The sequence below is a fragment of the Diceros bicornis genome, chromosome 28 (assembly GCF_020826845.1).
Source record: "Diceros bicornis minor isolate mBicDic1 chromosome 28, mDicBic1.mat.cur, whole genome shotgun sequence".
NCBI lineage: Eukaryota > Metazoa > Chordata > Mammalia > Perissodactyla > Rhinocerotidae > Diceros > Diceros bicornis.
In genome coordinates this window covers 34,958,955-34,967,499 of record NC_080767.1, presented here as the reverse complement: position 1 = coordinate 34,967,499, position 8,545 = coordinate 34,958,955, and positions in this window count along the sequence as shown.

The following is an 8,545-nucleotide window of genomic DNA, read 5'->3' as shown; positions in this document are numbered from 1 at the left end:
AGCTTTAGGGACTCTGGGGCCAGTGCTGGGAACTGGGGAGCTGATACCGAGTACTAAACCCTTTTTAAACTTTGACCAATCTCAGCCTGCCTAGCAGAGATTGTGTCAAATCCATTTCTGCCTCCACAGCGCCTTTGGCACGTAGTGGATGCTCAGTAAATGTTGAGTAAAAGGACAAGCGCGTTCTGTGTGGCGGGCGTTGTGCTGGGCCCCCCAAGAAAAACCTCATTTTGTTCAGATACCAGAGAAGAACCTTTGATCTCAGGGGACATCACCCTAGCTAGAGGGAATGACTCATAATTGGTCCAGACTATTCATGGTAATCTCATTCTCATTAGCCAGTACAGATCTTCCTCAACTTACAATGGGGTTACCTCCCGATAAACTCACCGTAAGTTGAAAATATCCTATGTTGAAATGCATTTAATACACCTAACCTCCCAAATATCGTAGCTTGGCTTAGCCTTCCTTAAATGTGCTCAGAACACTCACATTAGCCTACAGTTGGGCAAAATCACCTGCACAGAGCCTATCTTATAATAAAGTGTTGGATCTCTCATGTAATTTATTGAAGACTGTCCTGAAAGTGAAAAACAGAATGGTTGTATGGGTACAGAAGGCTTGTAAGTGTATCGGTTGTTTGCCTTCTCGATCTTGTGGCCGACTGGGAGCTTCTGCTGGCTGCCGCTGCCGAGCAGGAGAGAGTATCCTACTGCACATGGTTAGCCTGGGAAAGGACCAAAATTCCAAGTATGGTTTCTACTGATTGCGTATCGCTTTCACGCCATGGTAAAGTTGAAAAAATTTAACTGTCTTTAGTTGGACTGGGCATAGTCATGTGACCAACTTCTGTCCCGTAATGCTTGTTGTAGAAGTCATCTAGTGGGCTTCTGAAAAAGTTTTTTTTCTTTTCACAAAGTCCACTAGGACTTCTAGTTGAGTATGCTCCTTAAGTGTTTTGCCACTTTTATTTTCTTCCTGCCTCTAAGCAGACCTGAAGGTTGGAAGTTCAGTTACCATCATATGCCTATGATGTGACAAGCAAATGCTAAGGCTGGTAAAGCAGAAAGATTGAGAAAGCCTAGGTCTTACATGACATTAAGCTACAGTCCCAGCTTTGGACTATTTACTCCTGGATGTTTTGTTGCCTAATAAACTTCTTACTTGGACTTTATTTCTAGAAATATTGTAGACTACATATCTCCAAATATAACAGCACAAAATATATAAAATTGGTAGGATAAATCTTGAAAACACCCTTTCAAATGCATGGATAAGTTTGTGAGAAAGTCAGGAAAATCATCTGGGGCCAGAAAGAAAGGAGAAACACAGGACCAGGAAGTTAGAGTTGATGGTCAGAAGTTACACACAGGCGCAGTCTGCACCTGTTTTGATTGGTTGGTGCGTGTGCTATAGTGACAAATATTTTGAAAATCATCTCTGGAGATAGGTAAACAGTGATGCTGCTACCAGCTGTAAGGGCATCTATGTGGATCCAGGCAGGATGAGAGCCAAATTGGAGCATCGGGTTGAAACCCAAGAAGGAATATAACTTCAGGGGAAGGATAAACTAGAGGAAAAAAAAATCTGCCTTTCAGAGGCAGGCAGCAAGGAAAGTTGTCTTTCTCTGCCTTGGCTCTGGGTAGAGGGGTAAAGCATTTCTGTAGTGGATGCATGGCAAGACTGTTTGCATGGTCCAAAGGCCCACAAGCTGAACATTTCAACTTAAAATGGACCTGGGCAGTTAGTACCTATGGTACTTGGCCAAAGCAAACACAAGTCCTCTCTGGAAGAACTCACTATCAACCTCAAAAAATTCCCACGATAGACTTCCAAAGGAATATGAACTCACAATCAAAAACTGCAAAACCCATGAGGAAATAAGCAGAGAAGACAAGCAGCAGAGGCAGATCCATTTTAGATGTATTGCTCATTGGAAGGGTTAAATACCAAATTAGATACAGCTGAAGAGAAATTAGTGAACTAAAATATAGATTTGCAGAAAATAACCCAAAAAGCATCCCAGAGAGACAAAGAAATGGAAAAGAATGAGAAGGTCCATCATATGTTAGAAGTTTTGTTGGAAGATGATAATAAAGTGAATGTGAGGGGCTGGCCCTGTGGCGTAGTGGTTAAGTACATGCACTCTGCTGCTGGCGGCCCGGGTTCGGATGCCGCTTGTCAGGCCATGCTGTGGCTGTCCCATGTAAAGTAGAGGAAGATGGGCATGGATGTTAGCCCAGGGCCAGTCTTCCTCAGCAAAAAGAGGAGGATTGGCATGGATATTAGCTCAGGGCTGATCTTCCTCAATAAATAAATAAATAAATAAATAAAATAATAGTAAAGTGAATGTGAGCAAGGCACTTGTCAAATAATGATGGCTGAGAATTTTCCAGAATTGATGAAAAATAAGAATCCTCAGGAAAGACGAGTCCCAAATAGGATAAAGATAAAGAAAACCTAGATTTAGTCTGGTGAAACTACATAACACCAAAGCAGAAGAGATGATTTTGAAAGCAGACAGAGAGGAAAGTCAGACAATCTACAATGGAATGACAGTGATACTAATTCCTAACTGTTCGATGGCAATAATGGGAACAATGATAATAATAATAGCATGAAATAACTTTGTTAATGAAATAATAGCCTTAACGTGATGAGAGAAAACAATTGTCTTCCTAGAATTGTATGCTTAGCAAACAATCTTTTAAGAATGAAAACAAAATACTTTTCAGATCAACAAAAGCTAAGAGTTACTACTAACAGAACTTAACTGTAGGATCTTCTAGAAGATATATTTCAGGAAGAAATAAAATGATCCCAGGAGGAAGATCTGAGGAACAATAAGGATTGGTGAGCAAATAAAATGGCAAACATGGTAAATATAAACAAACATCAGGGGCAAATAATGAGAACAATTTATAATTTGTGGGATTAAAAAAGGCAAAACCACAATAATATGGAATAGTAGTTTATAAAGTATAAGAGGATTATTGAAGTTAAAGCATTATAAAGTGAGTGTCACTTATCTAGCACATAACAGCCACAAATCCTCAGAAGGCTACAACTGTATTTGTTTATTGCTCACACATCTGGTGTCTGCTAGGGATGGGTTAGGAAGCTCTGCCGAGCTTGGCTGGGCTTGCTTACACGTCTGGGGTCAGCTGATCTAGGATGGCCTTGCTGGGGGCCTTGACTCTGCTCCACGGGTCTCTCACTCACCAGCCAGGTAGTCGGGACAAGTTCTCACGGCAATGGCAGGGACACAAAAGAGAGCAATGGAAATGTACAAGCACATTTTCAAGGCTCTTCTTACATCTTATTGGCCAAAGCAAGTCACATGACAGAGTCCAGAGTTACAGTAGGAAGAAGCCCTAAAGGATTATGACAAAGGGTTTGCATACAGGGATAGTGAAGAATTGGAGCGAATAGTTCAATCAGTCCAAGATCTTTGCACTGTCCATAAAAATATTGATTAGCATTAGACTTTTAATTAAATATGAACACTAACATTTTGAGACTTACCATTGAAAGAATAAAAATAGAGTTATAGGCCAAATTAGAAAAAGAAAAATAATATTAAAAAAAAAGGAAAGGGGGACTGGCCCGGTGGCACAAGCGGTTAAGTGCACGCGCTCCACTGTGGTGGCCCGGGGTTCACGGGTTCGGATCCCGGGCGTGCACCGATGCACTGCTTGGCAAGCCATGCTGTGGCGGTGTCCCATATAAAGTGGAGGAAGATGGGCACGGATGTTAGCCCAGGGCAATCTTCCTTAGCAAAAAAAGAGGAAGATTGGCAGATGTTAGTACAGGGCTGATCTCCTCACACAAAAAAAAGGAAAGGAAGGAAATAAAGGCAGAAACAAAAAAAACATAAAAAGTGGAAAAAATACAAAGCACAAAATAAAGTGGAAAAATAAATCCAAATGTATCAGTAATCACAAAAAACATAGTTTTAAAGAACTTAAACTTTCTAGTTAAAAGACAGATTGTAATATCAGATTTTTAAAAAAATCAAGCTATATACTGTTTAAAACACAAAGACAGAAAATTTGAAGTAAAAGAATGGCAAAAGAGATTCCATGCTGGGTGTATTAGCTATATTAACATTGTACAAAATAGACGTTAAGGCAAAAAACATTGCTAGAAATAGTGTGGTGCATTCTATTATGGTTCTCAACAATTTGCTGCCCCTCCCTGTAAAAGGCCTGTACTTCCTGCCCCGTGGACTTCAGGTTTGGTCACTGAAACTTGAGTGGAAGGTATGTGTACACTCCTGAGCAGAGCTTTAAGAACCGTCGTTCTTTCCCTCTGCTGCAAGATCTTGTCACCAGTGGGGATACTCTGCCTGGATCCTTGCATGAAGATAATGCAGAATGAAGAATGGGTAGTGCTACAAACGGCTCACAAAGGACATATGACATGAGTGAGAAATTAACCCTTCTTGTTGTAAGCTACAGAGATTCTGAAGTTAGGCGTGGTCATGCGGCTGTTTTTGACAAATGTAATGTGAAATGTGTCACTTTCAGGTGGGTGCTTTAAGAGCCAGTGCATGATTCATGCTATCATGCTATTCCTGCAGCCTAACTTAGCAAAAGATGACTAATACAAATAGGCTGGTTCATAATGAAAAAGGTTCAACTCACCAGAAGTGCATAATAGTTCTAAATTGTATCCACATAGTATTATAGCTTCGAACTACGATATAGAGTAAAAATTGGTAGAACTGTAGAAAGAAACTGACAAATTCACCATCATAGTGGAGACTGTGAAACTCATTAGTGCTGTCCATCAAATATTTCTCTCCTGGGCGTATAGTAGGCTTGCCCTTGAACACAGAAATGGCCATTGGCTTTCTTTGATCAGTGAAAAGGGAATTTATTGGTTTATTTTTTATTTTATTTTTTTAATTATTTTTTTTTTGGTGAGGAAGATCAGCCCTGAGCTAACATCCGTGCTAATCCTCCTCTTTTTGCTGAGGAAGACCAGCTCTGAGCTAACATCTGTTGCTAATCCTCCTCCTGTTTTTCCCCCAAAGCCCCAGTAGAAAGTTGTATGTCATAGTTGCACATCCTTCTAGTTGCTGTATGTGGGACGTGGCCTCAGCATGGCCAGACAAGTGGTGCGTCGGTGTGTGCCCGGGATCCAAACCTGGGCCGCCAGTAGCGGAGCGCGTGCACTTAACTGCTAAGCCACGGGGCCAGCCCTGAAATGGGAATTGAAGCGACATGCGTCACTGCCAGGTGGAAGCTTTAAGAGCCAATGCATGATTTCCCTCTTTCCATCTTTCTTTCTGCCATGGAGACTAGCAATGCTCCAGAAGGTGGCTGCCCCATCAAAATGAGTCCTAGGGTCAGGAAAACGTGAAGCAGAGCCCCCAGCTGACCAGACATAAAAATATAGAGTAATAAAGAAATATGCTTTTGATGCTATAAACTTCTGAGATTTTGGAGTTGGGTGTTTGTTATTTTAGCACAACCTAGGTTATCATAACTAGTGCAAATATATTTGTCTATTCTTAAATTAAGGTACAACTTACATACAGTAAAATTCACCTTTTTCGGCATGTAGTTCTATGATTTTTGACAAACACATACAGTCACGTAACTACCACCCCAATCAAGATACAGAACAGTTCCATTAGCTCCAGAAATTCCCCAGTGCCCCTTCACAGCCAAGCCCTCACCTCTGGCCACCTCTGATCTGTTTTCTGTCCCTATAGTTTTCCTTTTCCAGCATGGAATCATATATAATATAGTATGTAGCCTTTTGAGTCTGGCTCCCTTCACTTAGCATAATGCATTTGGGATTGATCCATGTTGTTGTGGTATCAGTTGTTTATTCCTTTATAGTGCTGAGTGGTATTCCATTATATGGATATACCACAGTTTGTTTATCCACTTCCCAGGTTGAACATTTGAGTTGTTTCCAGTTTTGGGTAATCATGCATAAAGCCATATAGTTATTCATGTGCAGGTTTTAAGTTTTCATTTTGTTTGCATAAATACATATGAGTGGGATTACTGGGTTGTATCCTAAGTAAATGTTTAACTTTTTAAGAAATTGTCAAATTGTTTTCCACAGTGATTGTATCATTTTACTTTCCCACAAGCAGTGTAGGAGAATTCCATTGCTCTATGTCTTTACTTTAATACTTGGTATTGACAGCTTTTTTAAAAAAGCCATTTTAATAGATATGTAGTGATATCTTATTGTGGTTTTAGTTTACATTTTCCTATGTCTAATGATGTTGAACACCTTTTCAGGTGTGTATTTGCCATCTACATATCTTCTTTGGTGACGTATTTGCTCAAATCTTTTGCTCCCTCCCCCTTTTTTTTTTGTGAGGAAGATCGGCCCTGAGCTAACATCTGCCAATCCTCCTCTTTTTTTGCTGAGGAAGACTGGCCCTGGGCTAACATCCGTGCCCATCTTCCTCCACTTTAAATGGGACGCCGCCACAGCATGGCTTAGCCAAGTGGTGCGTCGGTGAGCACCTGGGATCCGAACACGCAAACCCGGGGCCGCTGCAGCAGAGCGCGCGCACTTAACTGCTTGTGCCACAGGGCCGGACGCTCCCCCCTTTTAAAAATTTGATTGTTTCCTTTCTTATGATTGAGTTTTTGTTTTTGTTTTTTGAGGAAGATTGGCCCTGCACTAACATCTGTTGCCAATCTTCCTCTTTTTCTTTTTTATTTCCTCCCCAAAGCCCCAGTACATAGTTGTATATCATAGTTGTAGAGTTGTAGCTCTTCTATGTGGGACGCCTCCTCAGCGTGGCTTGATGGGTGGTGAGTAGGTCCACACCCAGGATCCGAACCAGTGAACCCTGGGCCGCCAAAGCAGAACTCGTGAACTTAACCACTGCACCACTGGGCCGGCCCCATGATTGAGTTTTGAGGTTGTTTATGTAGTATGGATATAAGTTCTTTATCAGGTATGTGATTTGCAATTATTTTCTCCTACTCTGTGGATTACCTTTTCATTTTCTTAATAGGGTATTTCAAAGAGAAGACGTTCTTAATTTTGATGCAGTCCAATTTATCATATTTTTCTTTTATGGATTGTGCTTTTGGAATTCTATCTAAGAAATTTTTGCCTAACCCAAGATCAGAAAGATTTTCCCTATATTTTCTTCTAGGTTTTAAATTTAGATCTAACATCCATTTTCAGTTAATTTTTGTATATAGTGCAAGGTATTATTGAGGTTTATCATTATTATTTCTTTGTATGGATATCCAGTTTTTCCAGCACCACTTGTTGTAAAGACAAGTTTTTTAAAAAAAATCACATCTTTCTTGGTGACTGACAGATAAAGCGGACATCAAACGTGACCTCCAGCTAATGGGCATATAAAACTCTGCACACAAGAGTTGGAGAATGTACATCATTTTATGACGTGTTTAGAACATTTATAAAAATTGACTAGGTGCTAGGCCATAAAGCAAACTTTAACAAATGAAATGGAATCATATAAACTATGTCTCTGACCTTAGCGAAATCAAGTAAGGAACTGATAACAAAAAAATTCAAAATATTCTCTATATTAGAACATTTAAAAATGTACATGAAAATAATTGACATGCTAAAAAAAGAGATTATAATGAAAAATTTAAAATATTTAGAATTGATTAATAATGAAATTACCACTTCCCAAATCTGTGTTATCAGCAAAAAGAGTTTTAAGAGGGAAATTTATATCCTCTAATTCTTATAAAAGAAGATATGTGTAAAGTTAATGAGTTAATCACTTAAAAGGTTGGAAAAAGGAAACAAAATAAACCCAAGGAAAGTGAAAGGAAGGACATAAGAAAGATAAGATCATATATTAATTAAATAGAAAACAGAGATATAATTAAGAAGATCAATAAAGCCTAAAGTTAGATTTTTGAAAAGACTAATAAAACTGACAGATCTGGCAAAATTGATAAGACTGCAGTCATGCATCTCTTAATGAGGGGGGTATGTTCTGAGAAATATGTCGTTAGGCAATTTTGTCATTGTACGAACATCATAGAGCATACAAACCTAGATGGTATAGCCTACTAGGTGTGTATACCTTGGCTATATGGTACTAATCTTATGAGACCACCATTGTATGTGCAGTTTGTCATTGACCAAAATGTCATTATACAGCACATGACTGTATATACATATACATGGTGTGATACACATGTATATATATGTATATATACATGACTGTATGCATATATATACATTTACATACATAGAGAAAGAGAGACAGAGAGACAGAGAATAAACAAATCCCTCATTTGTTAAGCTACTGTTTTGGGGATTTCCTCTTACCTGTAGACAAACATGTTTCCAGTGGATAAATAAATCATAACAGAAAATAAAAGATCGTGGTTTAAAAATATGACCACCTTCTAAGGAGGGTAGAACTTGCTAGAGGAAGTAATCTCAGGAAGGCTCTCTGTTTAGCTGAGAACCTCAATGTATTTTTTTTTTTTGGTGAGGAAGGTTAGCCCTGAGCTAACATCTGTGCCAATCTTCCTCTATTTGTATGTGGGTCGCTGCCACAGCA